Source organism: Corvus moneduloides, chromosome 8 (genome assembly GCF_009650955.1).
Source record: "Corvus moneduloides isolate bCorMon1 chromosome 8, bCorMon1.pri, whole genome shotgun sequence".
NCBI lineage: Eukaryota > Metazoa > Chordata > Aves > Passeriformes > Corvidae > Corvus > Corvus moneduloides.
In genome coordinates, this window is record NC_045483.1 from 29,213,139 (window position 1) to 29,230,411 (window position 17,273).

Genomic DNA, 17,273 nt, shown 5'->3' on the forward strand with positions numbered 1-17,273 from the left:
CACCCTGAATTAATTTCCATTCATTTTCATCTGAAATTTGTTTGGCTTTCCCAAGATGTACATTTGAGATGTTTCCAATTTATCTGAGACTTCATCATGAAGGAACTTGCAGCACACACTTCAATGACGTGTTTAAGTCCCTCATTCCCGTGACATTTGGCAATAGTCAGCTTTCTATGAGGCAGACTTCTAAATAGCCCAAAATAAAGATCTTGTTTTCAGCATCTTAATTTGGAGTTTTCAGTATCAGTCTCAAAAAATGAACTATTATTTGCAGGGTTGAGTTGATAATTCTACATATCTGTTGGCTGCAGGGCCGAAAGATGCTCCTATGAACATCTAATCTTGTTTCCTGGATAAAAATGATACAAATTTCACCACAAGTGCTTGCATTCCTCAGAACATTTCTTGGGTTTTGAGTAGAAACACACATATGCATTCAGCACTGAAACAGGCTTGAATCCAGCTACACAAATGTTGTAACAACAACAGAGGGAAACAAATGAAATGTTACAGCCCTTTCACATGGCCCGAGCAGTGGAAGAAGCGTTGAGCTCCTGGGAATGCTCTTGCTCTCAGAAGAGAAGAGATGATAATCATCCAAAAATTATCCAAAGAGGTGTCCCTGTGCTGCTCAACACCCTGAAAGCTGCGCACTGATAGGTGTTCACACCATTTAACTTCAGACATTCCCAGTTTGATACCTCCATGTACAGTTACTAAAAAGAGAGGCAGGTTCCTAACATGGATTCTCTGTAACACCCTCCAGAAGTCCCATTTCCCTTTGCAGTACCCAGGTTCCTAAGAACTATTCTAAGAATATCCTTTATTGTCTCACTTTTCTGGCTCTTGGGCAGAATATATATTGTTCTTTCAGAGTAGGTAATTTATTCAGAGGCATTTTCCAAGTCAGAGGAGTTACTCCCAGCCCCAGCTGAGCTTCTTGGTAAATGTGCCCTGTGCAGAACAGCAAACACAGAGAGGACAAAGCTGAGGAGGGTTCAGCTGTGCCAGCAAAGCACACTAAGGGGCTACACAAACTGCTCAGCCTCCCTAGAACACAAGGAGTTTAAATTTGGCGGGAGGGAGTCTTTTATAAATCTGGAAACAGATGGCTCCTGTGTGTGCTGTACTTCCATCTACCTTTTTCCCAAGGCCACAGAGGAGCCCAGACTGATGCTGACTGGGAGAAGTCCAGACCATTTCTGCCACTCATTAACATGAGCAGTGCAGAACAGGGAGCAACCACAGCCATGCTGTTTCCACCTACACACAGGAATGCCCACAGGATACACCAACTGCAGACCCTCATGAAATTACCCATAGAAATAACAAGACTGTTCTCAGGAATCACTGGGAATCCCACTGCCAGAGCTACAAACCCCCACACCTAACCTGCTCTGGGTTAGGCAGACAACACCACGGATCACAACCAAGGTCAGCAATTTGATACTTTCCTGCTTCAGTACATGATGTAACCAAAGTCTCTGTAAGACCTGTTCTTTACAGACATTCTCAACACACAAACAGAAATCAAAAATCTCCAGTCTGCCTGCTTAAATCCTGCTGGAGTATATCTGTACACTTCACTACAAAGCCCCACCAAAGAAGAGCAGATTTATGTCAGATGGGCATATGACACTGTTTATTTCTTCCCCTTATGCATCCTTACCACTGACATACCAGGCACCTTGTTGAGATGCCTGTGCTTTGTAGAACAGTTATAAGGAGCATTACTAAAAAAACCAGTTTTCATTATTCACAAAAGCCTATATAAGTTACCAGGCCAGTATTTCAGTCATTCAGTGTTATTTTCTGCCAGGAATATACAAGTTAATATGACCTTTTACAACATCTACCCTTAAGATGCCTCCAAGCTATGATGGGATTACAAAATTTGAAATCTGCTGAGGCAGATGAAACATTTCATGTTAGAATGACCTGAAAAATACAGGGTATGCCCATGTATTCCCTCGAAATTCTCATTCAGTGGGTTTCAGGGTTTATTTTTCCTCTCTGCTGATTTGCAGACCCTTAAGCATTTCCCTTTGGATCCCCCAATGTCAGCACAATAATAATATTCTTGCCTTTCTTAATTACCTTTCTCAGATCTCTTAGAAGCAGCTAATAGACCAACAGGGATCCATAGAGAATAATCTGAAAATGATGAGTTAATAACTTCATAAGGACAGGCCCTTAAGTGATTGTCCTTCAAAGAAGGACGCACTTTAATAACAGTGTATATATTATATACAGTTTCCTGTTCTTCTGTCTTGCATAACAGAAATAACAACTGCAACCTTTGCAATCCTTTGACACTACATTTGTTTAAACTGTCACAAAACTTGCCCAGAGCAGGCTGGGGCAGTCAGGGTCAGCAGAATGGTGAATTCCAGGCTCAGGAATTCCGGCAAGCTACAGTATGCAAAACAGACTTGATGGTAATGCTTATTTTTATGTGGCTCTCTCCATGAGGAGGGTTACAAAATGCTCCATGCAGAGCCAATCATTCACAGTTCAAGCAACCAGGGATGGCGCTGAGGGAAACCTCATTTCAAAAGGAAAGTAATATACATTTTAGTACTGGAAGTTTTAATGGTAATGTACACTAGAGAGAAATAGCACTTAGAAAAATGCACTAATGATACTGTCTTTTTGATGGAGACATCAGAGGAATGATTTCCATGGCGCTTTTGATCCTGGACTCTGAAGGTGAAATTTTCTGTTCAGGAGCTGATGTGTAAGTTTTTATGAGGCTCTCATTAACCTTAGCTTGAAACTTTCAGTGGGACACACACTTTTACTAGACACTGTGTAGAGGTAAATTTAAGGAAGATGAAGTCTATTCGAAAACAACAAACTTCAAAACCAACTATTTCACTCAGGAGATTTTTATCTGAAGTCTCATTAGATGACTCACAACTATTCTCAAGCCCCAAGGAACACCCGCCTGGAATGTCACACGAAGGATGCTGCAGACATACAACTCTGGTTTGTAAAATCAAGCCAAGGCAATAAACTTGGTCAACAGGCAAAATCCAGGGTAGCTTTCTCTACAGCACTGGGGCACTGACCTGTGAGAAAGGGGAGGGGGGAAAAAAATTCAAGACCACTTCTTAAGACTGTGCAGAGAAACAGATTCTCAGGTGTTAACCCTCAGCACCAGGTGCCCAATTCACAAGGTAACAGCCTGGTTGTAACTTTTCCACCTCAGCAAGCAGGGAAAACAGTATCAGTCCTTTTAAGTTGTAGTCCTGCTCGTGAAGGATGAAATCTTTAAAAAACCTGGTCACTGCTGACCAAACAAATACACAGTATAATGTTGGCTATAAGCTGCAGCTGAAATGTGTGTTTAAATTATACACAGAACAAACTCAAACACCATCCATGCTTCCAAGGGTGTTCAAGAAGGTATTTAAAGATTTCTGTGAACAATTTGCAAAGTGAAAACATCCAAACCTGTTTCAAAAGTTCTTTGCCTCAGGCACCAGCTCTATCTCTACATTAAGTTTTCATACACAGAGGTAGAGAGCAGATGGCCAGTGCAAGCAGACAGTTTTCAACAGGGGTGTTTCAGTCTCTCAGTCAGAGGTTTATCTGAGCAGCCTGTGCTCTGTTTAACAGAAACATCCAAAGCCCAAAGATCAGGATCGCTTAACCATTCACATAAAAAGATGAAGAAGAAATTCAGACACTATAGGAGTTCATTAAACGATGCTGTTGATTGGCAAGTCATCTGTCAACCTGACACTGGGCTATTTAGACACCTGAAAAAGACCTGTTTTCAGAGTCCTTCTGTGAAAACCTGAACAACATTTGCTCTGGGATGCACATCATGTTAGCTAAAATTAACATTTTTGTCTCTCAGCTTTTTCAATTGTCTAAATTCTGACCTCCCAAGCATTGTTTCTCTTTGCAAGTTTAACTTGCTATGATGTAGATGGAAATAGTGCAGAGTATTTCAAGCTGCCTGGCTCTGAAGGAATAGAAAGGATGTAATCTTGGAGGTGGGAAAGGAGAGAAAAAGAACTGCTTTGTTGTAACACACTACTCCTTGTTCAAAAGGCTGTGTGACACCTCCAAGTTTTGACAACACAGCTGCATTTATATCTACTTGTGATGAGAGTTCCCAGCAGCTCAAACTTGGCATTGTGCCTGACTGGCAATTCATTACTTACTGTAATGTAGGAGCACTTTTTAAATCACAGCAGCTCCTCTTTACTGCTCTCTCTCCACTCTACCCTGAGGAGCTGACGTGCCTAAGTGGAGATGCCACCACCGAGCTCTGGGGTGGTGTTCCCCAGCTGGTGCACAGCCTGTTTATTCCAAACAGGGGCCTCAGAGAGATGCTCCAAATCGTAGTCTGAGGCAGCCTCTCTCCCCATCCACCACAGAGATAGCCAAGATATGTAAAATGAGTAATGAAGGGGAAAAACATAAAACATGGCTCTGTTCAAGAATTAATGTGCTCATTTTAACTCAACAAGCTCAATCTTCTCTGTTTACAGCCTAAATTATCTCCTTTAACACTGAAACAATAGAGGGAGAACACTGCCACTGCTTCCCTCATGGTAAGCAGACAGGTGCATGCTGCTTGTTGGAGTTAAAAAATGAGCCTCCTAATAGGATAATATAGTTTGGATTATATTAGTTAGAGAAAAATTGAGATGAGAAAGCCTCAAAGGCATAATCATCATGAAACATGGGGCTGATTACTGAGAAGTGCTGAGCTGCAGACAAAGTCATTGGGTGTTATATGTGCATGATAATATGATCACTACTGTCTTTCCACAAATTATGGGCAAAAGGTAGATTTTCATACAGCTACCCATCCAAGTTTCCCTCACTAAGTGTTTTTACACATAAATTTTTAAAATCCGCAGCTCATAATCGTTCCCATTTAAACCTCTGCAAGTGCACAGAACAGCAGCACAATTATTTATAATCCATATGTAGAATGCAGAAATTGTATAGCACTCGATGAACATGCACTGCTGCACATTCATGCAGAGGAACAATATCACAGAGACATTGCTTGAAGGAAGATCAATCCTCTTGACCAATGTAATGAAGAGAAAATTAAGGCTAATGAGAAGATCAATCCAAGAAAATTCAAAGACTTCAGCTATTACTCCAACTAGAGATCAGAGGAAAAGTGGTTTTACATCACTGGGATTTTCCAGTGTGTCTGAGGAACCAGAACACTCTACAGCTTCACAGGCCCTGTTCTGACAGTGAGCAGGGAAAGGATCACACAGCACCAGCTGCACCTACCAGTGGGCTGGGCAGCCTGGACTGTTATCCCATAGTGAAAATAAAGGTACTGCAGCAAAGGAACAAGATAAAAACTTGGCAATCAAGAGCGTTCTTGAAAAACCTTCACACCTGTGCCACGGGAACATCTCTGCTGGTATCAGCCCAGACAGGAGCTCAGAGCAAACAGGAGGAAGGGCAAAAGTCAGAAGCTCTAGCAGAAAGTCCATCAGTGATACTTTAAGTGACTTGAACTGTGAGCCAAGAAATGAATAAATTATGACATCAAAGTCTGCACTCGTATTAAGTGACAGGGTCCTAATTTAATATTTATTTTTATGTTGGGGGAATTCATTACCCAGAAATGTTTATGTGCTCTCTAGAAAACACATATTCACTTTCTTCTTCTTAAATTACTGTTATTGGTATTCCTATTGGCAGGGGGAAATACAGAACCACACAAAACTGCCCAAATCACAACATAACACTTCAACATGTCCATCAGCTAATGCTAATCTATAATTGAACACCATGTAGGTACTCAGGAAATCCATTAAACTATATAGATTGTTCCTTCAGGATCAGTGCTTCAGGTTGCTTTACATAAGGAAAGGCATCCAAGGTCTAGGACACTGTGAAAAAACCCACAGATCTACAGAAATACTTACCAGGCATTTCAGGAAAGACATCTGACAATCAGAATGCTTGATAACTTCAAAAAGAATACACTCACTGAAGACGTCCACCACAGAAAACGCCTGCAAAGACATAAAAGGACTTGAATGGCTTTGAAAGTCAGTCAAAACTCATTCAAAATTGTGATTCCATGGTTTAACCCTAGCCATTTCTTTTCCTTACACAGATGGCCCATCTGTTTGACTGTGAAAAAAAATTGGCAAAGAAGGTAAATACATTAATGCTTTAACAGTTTTTAATGCTATGTGCTAATTGTCTCTATTACCAAATCAAAGGTGTGGGATAATAAAACAGAGACAAACCCCATGAAAAATCACAACTGAAATTAAAAAAAAAGGGAAGTCTTATATCTCCAGCGGAGAGGCATTACACCTGCTGCCTCTGAGTCAAAATGCTTTGCTGTAAAGACCTGCAACTCCCATCCCCTTTTGAAACAAAACTCTGAGCATGCCCTGATGATAAGCAAAATGTCAGAGTGAGGTCAGTGCTGTGTTCAGATGACAAGCACAGGAGAACAGAACACCATTGGCACCATCCAGGACAGACAGAAATGCTCTGCAACATAATAGAAGTCCTTATATTTATTGAAAAACACATTTCTTTGCAATACTATGCTGTAAGCCAATTGTTCTCTTTCTCAAAGGCTCCTAATTTCCCACGTATTAGTTTCCTCCAGTGGTGCCAGTTGTTCACATGGATTTTCACACGTACAGTTCTCTCCCTATTCCATCAGAAGTTGGAGATGAAAACTCTTTTGAAACCCTTTCACTGTCAGAAGAGACTGCCTGATGAGAGCATAAGGCTGGCAACACAGAGAAGGAAAAAAGCCTTGTTTGAGAGTCCTGTCCATGTGTGACAGCAGCCCAGCAGGAATTTTAATGGCAACAGGCAGGTAATTGCTGTGCAGCTCAGCACTGAGTGCTCCAGTGTGTGCACACATGGAAACTGAGAAGAGCCTTCCCTGCTCCATCAGCCAGTGCTGGCTCAGAATTGAGAGCTGCTTGCTCTGATGGATGGTTCAGGCTCATTAAGATAAGCACATGACGTGGCCAACCCCACCTGGACATCATCTGAGCAACTATCCCAGGTAAAACATCTCCTGTCATTAAAAAGAACTGGAGCAATTGAGCTTCTGCTGCTTCTCCTGGATTAAGACTTCAAGAAAGCTTAAAGAAAGCAGTCTCCCACTGTAAGGAAAGAGATGACACCAAATCACTACACCTGGCTCACGGATCTGCTGAGAACTTGGGGGTGAGGACTGATAAGCAGACAGAGCTCATTTTCCTTACTAGCAGAAATGGGAAATAAGGCGAGCTGGAAAGATGTATGCCTTATAAGGGAACCATGTTTCTAGTGCTTTGAGGACAGGCTCCACCAGAGCACTCAGAATTGGCACTCTGAGCTAAAGGAAACAAATTATTAGACGACTCTGAAAACAAAAACTGCCGTGCTTTACCCTAAAAAATTCAAGTACCACACTGTCTGCAGGACAAAGCTGAAGTCTATCAGCAAATCTCTTACCTTCCTTACACCTCCTCTTCAGCATGTTAAGATTTTAAAAATTAGCTGCTTATCCCCAGCTTTATCCAAAGGAGACATGGCATTTTGTGAGACATTCATATTCTGATTCTAACTAGCAGGAGATCTCTGGAATATACCTTTTACAATAGGATTGCCAGTGTGCATCTGCTCCTTGTTCCTCTTCAGCTTTGCACTGTTTTCAGTAACAGACTACATCTGAGTTTGATTTCCTGCTTCCACTGGTCTCCTTGGTACTCTGAGAGCCAAAGTCACCACTGAAATCTTGGCAGAGGCCAAGCTTTAATTCACCAGTAATGCAATCCATTACAATTACAGATAAACTGCATAAGTGCTGGATACATTTATGCAAGTTGTATAGGAGAACTTGTCATTGATTTATCCTTTGCCAACCTGTTTAGCACCCTGGAACAAAACACAGACTTTCAGAAAGCTGCTCTCATTCCATTCAGCAACACAACACCTGTGAGTGAGAGCAAATGCTACTTCTACAGGCATTCTTCCTTACTCTGAAAGGGAAAGTAATACAGATTATTGGTGTGGAGAACTTTTACTATTTACTTTTCTTTCATGTCTTGACTTCATGAAAGCATTCCTTCATTGATTTTTTTTTTTTTAAAGTCAAAGCCATTGATGAAAGGGAATCACCCTTTACTGTACCATAAAGTGCTGCCTGCCACCCTCCAAAGGGCACTGCTCCAAATTAAAATATGATTAGACTCTCTAGGGTGACCTTGTGAAAAATCAGGGATGTGTTTATTTCCCTGCCTTCCAAATCAACCTTGCTCGATTTAGAAGCAAAGAAAAGATGTTTTTCCTAATTGCCAGCCCTGAAAACTCTTGGAGTTTTCTGAGACTCTGAGTCTGTGCAGTCTCAGCAACAGTAAAGACAAGGAAATAGTTAATGATTCTCAGTGAAGAGCACAAATAGTTAACGATCCTGGGAGCTACCTGCAAGCAGACTCCAGCTCACTCATCTACAGCTGGGCTGAATCTGCAAGGCTGACAAATAAAAAAGCAATAAATGTTTCTTTCTTTCACCGAAACGTTAAGTCATAATTTACAACACAGAGATCCTTCATAGCTGCTCTACAAGAAAGGGGTTTATCTGCCCCTTAATTTCATACAGCAGTTAGCCAAAGGGTTTCTCTGCCTTTTTACTGAAACGACGCCCATTATAGGAGATACATGTTAGCATGGGCAGCAACTCAGGAACTCCTCCCTGGGATGTGGGGCTGACTGGTTTTACATTAATGGATTATCCCAAACAGTTGGCTTCAGTCATGGCCGATGGATTTGACTCCCTGTACTTGAGGAAAATCTTAAATTCTCCTCGAGAGCCAAGGACTAATCACCAAGGATTACCAGGAATCAGCATTCATCCAGCTGAGAAGCCAGAGCTACAGGAACAGGGCACCAGGCCACCAGTTAATCTCCTACTGAGACAGGAGCAGAGGAAGTTGTCAAACCTGCTTTTCTGCCACTGAGGCTCAATGCTTTGGCCATCACAAAACTGACCCTAAGAGAAGCTGGCTGAAAGTGCTGAGCTGGAAGCGCAGCATTGATTGGATTGCACTCCCAAACCCTGGCAGCAATCATGAGCAGCACTTGCTGGACAACCTACAGCACTTGACTCAGCACTTACTGGACAATGGCAGCAGCCACTGTCCAGGATAAAACATCCCCAAATTACAGCCATTTTCTATCTACACATCAAGAGTCACAAGACCATCTTTTCCATGACAACGCTTATCTACTTTAGTCCCATGCTGCTCCTTGCAGCAGGACACAAGCTTCCCTTCACGCTTTAGAGACAGACACTAGAGAAGTCTGCTGCTGAGTGGAAATTAAAATTGTAGTAGCCACTAAGCTGGGAAAAAGATATTAATTCCAGGAGATAAATAGGGCAATGCTTATCCTGCCACCTTCTATACGAGACTCATTTAGGTATTCCTATAAGGTGCACATTTCCTGCTCACACACAAGCTCTTCTGCCTTCAAATACAACCCCTGTCTGATCCCTAACTGGTGTTAGCATCAGGGGCCTAAGGTGAATTTTGAGACTGGTCATCTTTAGCCCAGCCTTCTCAAGAGAGAACACACTCTACATTTCTGTGTGCTGCACAGGTGGAAAAACTTCCAACAAATCTACTCGTTTTTTGCAAATGTCCAAAATGAAAGGTCACATGGAATGCACCATATGGAGCAAAATAAGGATGCCAGCTCTATTTTCTCATTTTGGTATCTATAACAAAGTTCACACAAACCTCCATGTGTGTTTGTTTTAATGTAACTCACAATCTGAACGATTTTAGAGAAGGCTTCTAAAATGCACTACATATAACACCACTGGTTACTTTCACATGGCATCCCTTTAAGCCCAGGTGCAAGTCAGAAGCAGATGTGGACATTCATTTTTTTCTTTATTTTCAGGCAAGCTAGCCTATCTGCCCAACTTTATTCACCACCCTTGGGAGGTATTCCTGCTGCCTTGGATTTACAGTGCCAGAAGGTAGCTTCTGTGAAAAGACTAATATCCATGCAGCTAAAGCAAAGAAAGGAATTCTCCTGGAGGGTAGCTCAGAGCAGGACCCGTAACCAGGCCCTCAGAGTATCACTTCTGATAAAGCTCTTTCTCCCCACTGAGGAACCAGGGAGAGGAGAAAGGCTGGCTTCTTAAAGTATGTCCCTTAAATCAAGCTATTTCAGTATCTTCTTACGGAACATTTTGGGGTCTGAAGCTTTTCCTGATTTTTTTATACTTGAATTCAATCAAACCCAGTCTATTTGCATTAAAAGCCCATTTGAAAATAACTAGCTAGAAGTGCCAAATTGCCAGCCCCGGAGGTGAAGCATTTTTTATGAGCAGTATGGAGTTCTCATGAGCAGAGGCAATGAAAACCTGTCAGCACAGTCACACTTTCAGCACCCTTCACAATGCCTGGCACATAAAGACCACCAAAAGGTGGGAAGGACTCATTTCAATACTCTTTGAAAAGGTACAATCTTTACTAAAAATGCTAAATAGCTTTAAATATGTATCAACACATACTGTCCTTTCTTAGGAAGTAATAAAAAATATGTTGATTCATTTCCCATTGAATTTCAACTGGTAATTATCTTTACAGGGACTACAAGGCTACAAGGTATGTAATGTGTAATGCAACTTCTAACTATTTCCACTCTGAAATATATCAGAAAAATGGGGAACTTAATGGTAGAAACTTCTTGTGACTCATGGTGGGTTTATGAGTTGTCAGAGTGAAGAATAAATGCAGTAACTGAATGTGAAAATATAACAGCGATTCTGTACACACCATAGCTCAGGTGTATTTCCAGAGTTGAAAATATCCTTATCCAGCAAAAGCAATTAAATACATACTTAGCTTTAAGTAATCCCACAGGAATCTACAACATCTAAAAAGTAAGCAGTAATCATGAACAAAATTCTCTCTCTGAAGGAATATTTATACAACTGAATGTCCTAACTGAGGCAAAAGAAGGATTTCCTTGTGACTCTCACGGTTGAAATTATTTGCCTCATCTCTGAACTATTAGTTTCAGTGTGTGTGTATGTATCTCAGTGAAAGAGAACAAAAAATACAAAAAATATTCATTCTTGAGCCCATTTGCTCACATGTTGAGAACACCAGAGTTTCTGGAAAGTGAGGCATGGATTACAAGAGACTCCTGAGTGGCCACAAAATGAGTGATAAAAGTATTTCGTAATTATCTTTCTCAAGTACGTTCCTAATTCTGATTCTAAGTCACCTTAAAGTCCACTCACTGACACCCCTGGCTTCTTCTCCTATATCAGCTCTCCTGGGAAAAAGCTGGTTTGTTTGTCAGCGCGGTCCTGTTCAGCTGTGGTTTGCTACAGCCACTGCCTTTTCCCAGAGCCAAGTAAAGCACCAAGCATCTCTTTTGCTTTGCTGGGATAGAATTACTGGATAAAGTACTGGGGAGAAGGTGTGTGGATATCTTATTTAAACAGTGGCTGAGGGAAGAGCCCCATGATGGATGAGGTGCTCAGTGCTTCCCTAGTAACTCACTAAACCCAAACAGCTCATGAATTTCTTTTTCCTCACAGGGCTCAGGAAACCAGGCATGATTCTGTCTTTGCTTAGAGAATGAACCACTGCAGGGGTGGACAAAGGGTGGAAAGTTTACCTTTCTCAGGTGTTTTCTGATAATAGGAAGTGTAGAGAACACCCGGGATCACAGAAAGGTTTCTAGTCTGCTTAGATGAGATGATTATAGACAGCACCTTGCATGCACCGAACAGACCATTCACACAGGGGTGAGGCTGGGTGAGAACAGGAATCAAAGAGCATTCTCTTGTCTGCTGCTTGGGCACAGCAGAGGCCAGGCCTATGGCACAGTGTCCACATGGACAGCACAGCCAGATGCTACCACACGGCTTAATCATAGCAAGTCGTGAACCCTTGCTGCTGTCCCCATCTGTCCAGGCAACCCAAAATTCCTCTTTGAGCAAAAAGTGACACCTGTCTGATAACTTGCCTAAGATTTTGACTTCCTAAGAATCACACATACTGCAAACAAAAAAAGACACAGGACATCCATCTTAAAGATCCTCACGTGTGCCAGACCTGTTGTTCACTCCCACTGCAGCAACACACATCTTGGGGCCTTCCCTCCTCTCCCTTTTATTGTATTTTAAAAGATAGCAAGTCTGTTAATTAGTGTCAAAGATACAATGCAAACTAGCTGAAAGCAGCTTTTCTGCCACTGATCACTGACAAGCTAATAGGCCTGACATTTCCTTCAGCACACTACTCCTTTGATTAATGCAGCTGCACAATTTTTTTTTTTTGAAAATTTGTGTAATACTCTCCCATGACAGGAATTGATTTACAAATATATGAAAAAGATGAAGAAGAGGTGGACTTTCAGTATGGGGAAAAAAGTTATAATGAGGTTCCCAGCCACAGTCAGGGAGGCTGTTACACTGACTGAATCTTGGGCAGTTTATTACTGATTTAGGTACTAGCAAGGATCTCTTAAAAGGCAGAGGAGTCAGCAGCATTTTCCTGTGATGGGAACCTGTTGCTAAAAATTCTTGGAGGACAATTTCCTTATGTGACACTGCCAACACTTCTTCAAAAGACTTGCACAAAAATAAAGCCCTTCTTCAGTATTTCAGTCTAAATTATTGAAAATAAGTTGCTATTTTTTATTTATCTTCTTGTTCTCTGCTGAGCCAAGCTGCCTCCAGCTGTCTATCCCAAAGCTCAATGGCTGCTCCAGCATTTTTGAGCAAAACAGATTCTCTTGTCTTCAGGCTTACATGCATGAAATGCAAAAGTAACTTTACATTCAGTCTGAACTTTGTATTTTCAAGTCTGACTGAATTTGCCATATAAAATACGAAAACTCAGCCTGAGAGGTTCAGTCTGGATTTTTATTTTCAGCTTTTCCTTGGCAAAAAACAACCACCCTCTCTGCTTGTAAACATGATCCCTTGTCCAAGATCATCGGTGGAGTTAGTGGACTGGAAAGTGGAACATTTGGTTGGTTTTTGTTTCCAAAGTTTCCTAGAGGAGTCATGGTAAAATCAATACCCTGAGATGACTCTGCCTGGGGTCCTTGAGGAAAATATCATGCATGACCTTACAGTATGCTTGTGCCCATCTATTCTTCTGCTCTCATTCCATCCTTTCTTCCAAAACTTTCCATTACCAAAGTAGAAATATAAACACCTTCAAAAAGTTTCTTGGCTGTACATGTTTTAGCTGAATTTTTTTTTTCTTCCCTACACACTAAAGATATACAAGCTATAAAATCCACTCACTCCTTAACACATGGAAAATGCAACCCCCACCAAGGATCAACCATCAAAGCAGATTTTAGAAGACTGAAACCCTTCAGCAGACCCACTGCTGGCTGAGCTGTCTGAGAAAGGCCATGCTGAGCCCAATGGGGGGATGACTAAGCAACATTTCACATCTGCAGCCAGGGATGTTCCCTTGAGAGAGACAGATTCAAGTCCCTTTTCACCACAGTTCTAAAAGTGAAACCCAGGTCTCCCCTGTCCACACCAGATGTCCTTGCCACCAGGCTTCTAGCTGCTCCTGTGCTACAGCATGTGACATTTTCTTTGGCTTCTAGAGATGCAGAATTTCCTGGACACTAATGAATTTCCATGAAAGGTTTCAGTTATAGTGAATCAGCTTTTCCTAATGAAAAATGACAGTGACAGAAATTTCTCTGCCAGCTCTCTCACATTGGATAACCTTCAGAAACTCAATTCTTCTCTGTGTTTCTCCATCTTGAAACAGGGCAATAACACCAACCTCTTTTTCATAAACTTCTCTGGTATATCTGGACAAAAGCACCATGTAAGAGCAAAGTATCATTATTATTTATTATTCTAAGCATGCCTGAGACAAGAAGGGAAAAGCAAAACACTGCGATACTCAGTGAGGTAACAAAATACAGCCATTCCTCTGGTAACGCTTTTTAAATGTTACAGCTCAGCTTTCTTTTTTTTCCTTTTGGTAGCTGTCTAAAGGGTTGATAAAATTCCCCAGTATTAAAACTGAAAAAAACCAATTTCATCTCTTAAAGTAAGTAGGCAAAGTAGACAGGAGAAAAAATTCTATAAGCATACAAACAGCCTCTGATGGTTTTGTCTCAAAGCAAGACTTTTTGTTGCCAGCATTTTCTTGAATCAGTCCTGAAAAACATCTCCATATTGCAAGTGCCATATCCAGAATATTACACTTCAGGGATAAAACTCTTTGATATCTCAAAATACCACTTAAATTATAGTAATAAAAGCAGATTAAGCACTCAGTATCCTGCCACTCACATCATCAGCAAAACATCCACACAGAACAATGTTTTATGGAATAAATCTCCATACCAACAAAGTATCTAGATATTTAAATGCCATTCAGCAGAGATTACCACCCAAAGTTATTTCTCACCACATTTCAGTGAGATTATAAAATATCACAAGAAACAGAAATGTTCAAGATGTGCAAAAATCCATTCTCTTCTGCAGAGAGCTTTAGAAGTACAAAAATGCCACGCAGGCTGGTAGAGGACACTTCCTCAACACCAGTTCCATTATCTTTAAATTATCCAGGTACCAAAGTATAAAAACCCTTCTATAATCAAGGGAAATACAAAAAATTATGTCTCCTTTGCTGCCTGTATCTTCCTTTCCTAAATCTTCCATTTCCAGAGTATTTTTCAATCAAGAGGCAATATACCATGACAATAAAAATTATTACAGGCTCTTAAAAGACCCTCTTGGCTTTGGAAAGAGACTTTAAAATGCTAAATAATTTCTGTCAGCCTTCGAGTCATTAAAAACCTCTGGAAAAGATTCAAACTCTGTGCCTGGGAGAGAGAATTATTTCTGTAATTGAAAGAAGAACAGCAAAACACAAATTCTTTAATAGCACATTGGACTCTTGGGAGATTAAGCAATCAGCTATCTTGTCAACTCAAAATATACACTTGGGCTGCTTTTTTTCTGTATTTGCTGGTTTCAAGGTGAAAACTTATTATTTCATAAAATACAATTAGAGTATTTTGCGTAGGAAGTTCCAGATCCCTAAAAAAAAAATGTGCAGAAGCTGGTGAGTCTTCACACACAGATTAATCCATAGAGAGGGGAAATGAAAGCCTTCCTGCTGGCCCATAATGAGTTTAATACTATCTACTACCTGAATGCATCTACCTGTGAGACACTGTGAGTTATTTTCATATCTCAGACACAGAGCAGTTCATTTAAAGTGACTTGTCTTATCTACCTGGCGTGGTTAAGTGGCTGCTGTGCAAAAAACCATGCATGGAAAGAAAGATACCTAAATGCAACACCCCTCCCAGGAGAAGACATCGATCACAGAGACAAAATAGGAGTCTGATGAGCAGCAGCTTTATTGGATGGCATTATTGGGGCATCTCTCTGCTCCTTCAATACCTCCAGGTACTTTACTGAATTTATTTGTCAGAAAAGTCCCTTGGTTTCCATCTCTCAAGCACAACTCTTTGCTTCTCTCCAGAGGGTCAGTCTGTTTCATTGCTTCCATTCCAGTCTGGGCAGGCAGCTACATAAATGATGGAACGAAAAACTTAACCCTTACAATGTTCAGAGACAACTCACGGTCAGTTCTACCCATTTTAGGCCTGGGGAGGTTATTTCCTTCCTTATTTTGCTGGGATTTTTGTTGTTTTGATCAGGGTTGTGTTTGTTGTTTGGTTTAAAATCTTGTTTAGGTTGGATTACCCAGGCCCAATCAAATTACAAACCTTAATATGTCTTTTCTAGTGCACATTCTCACTTCTTTGCAGTCCCAGTCTCTAATCAGGTATGCAGTCTGGGGTTTGCATTTATAACCAGTTTCAATTGGCATTAAGCGGAGCCATATTCGCAGAATCAAAGATTAAATGCAACCATTAGTGGCTTCCCTGTTTTTGCTGGTTATGCTCATTCACTGTTCATTGTCTGCAAGGCTGGTCTTGCATGATAGTGCTGGTTCAGGGCATCAAGGTGCTGCATCTTTATATATATACCCACACATAAAATTAAATTCAAGGTTTGTCTAGTGCTGTTGCTCTACAGAGTTTTCTATCCTGCAGTAAATCCCTGCAAGACAGACACACAAGTATTAGGAAGGTTTACAGGGTACAACTGCTCCTGTATAACCAAACCCACTGGGCTGTGAGGTTTGGTGCCTGTTCTTCATTAACCAGCAAATACAGGGAGAGATTAGTTACTGCAGAGAGACAAGCACAGCAGAACTAATTAAAGCAAAGTGCCTCATGAAGGATACTGCACAGTGTTGTAGCAGAACTTCAGAAGAGCTCAGAATTCCTGTTCTACCCTACCTTTTGATATAAAATACCATCTCAAGGCCCAAATCCATATCCAAACACCAACATATCCTCACCAACATCTCTAAGCACCGATGCTGCTTAGAGCAGTCATCTTTCTTTGAGAACAGCAGCCACAACTTTGAGAGCACTGAGTGAATAGTGACGCATTTTGAGATGCTCCCAATTACACAGAATTGGTTTTAAGGCTGCTTTAGAAAAAAAGGAAGGGATCTAATAGGGAAAAGGTTATATGAGAAGAGGGAAAGTAATAGAAAATCAGACAGAATCTAATGAGAACTAAAAATAGAAATTAGGAGATGAAATGGCAATATAATACCTGAACTATTAGAAAACAATCTAAAGATGGAAAAGAGGAATATAGCAAAGGAAAGGTAGCAAAGAGATAGGCAATTCAGGCTTAGTAAAATATTCAGAAAAGCTTCAGTTTTATCATCAGTTCATGATAATGAAATGCAAGTAAGTCAAAATGCAGAAATTAAGGTAACTACACATGCAAAACACTGACTGTCTGGTAAAACACATGCCAGGTAACAAACACATGCCAAGAGCAATCTAACTTGTTCGTCAAGCACATGAACTACCCTGTCTCTGTGCTGCACCAACACATCACATTTTGATCTGCTGCACCCCAGGTAGAAACCTGATACAAACAAAGGCTTTATCAGGAACATTTCTTCTGAGCCTCTTCCTCGAAATTCTTGCTGTAGTAAGTTACCTTGGTGAGATCCTGGTGTGTTTTATCTTCTTCACCAAGGCATATGTGCTACACAGCTACAGGACCTGCACTTGTACTTCAGCACCTGCCTACTCTCTTCCTGTCTCCATGATTTCTGTGCCTCCACTGCTGCTCCTCACAGTGACTCCCCAGAGCAGCAACACTCACACTGACAAGCAGAACCTGGAGTTTCTTGCAT

The 17,273-nt window shown here is 41.0% G+C and overlaps 1 long non-coding RNA gene across 1 annotated transcript in view; it reads right to left on the bottom strand.

Annotated features, from left to right (window-relative positions):
- The window catches only part of LOC116447615, a 102,390-nt gene that overhangs the window by 56,694 nt on the left and 28,423 nt on the right, over positions 1–17,273 (bottom strand). Inside the window, exon 2 of the long non-coding RNA XR_004241612.1 lies at positions 5,922–6,011. This is a non-coding gene — a long non-coding RNA (uncharacterized LOC116447615). The remainder of the gene's footprint in view (positions 1–5,921; positions 6,012–17,273) is intronic.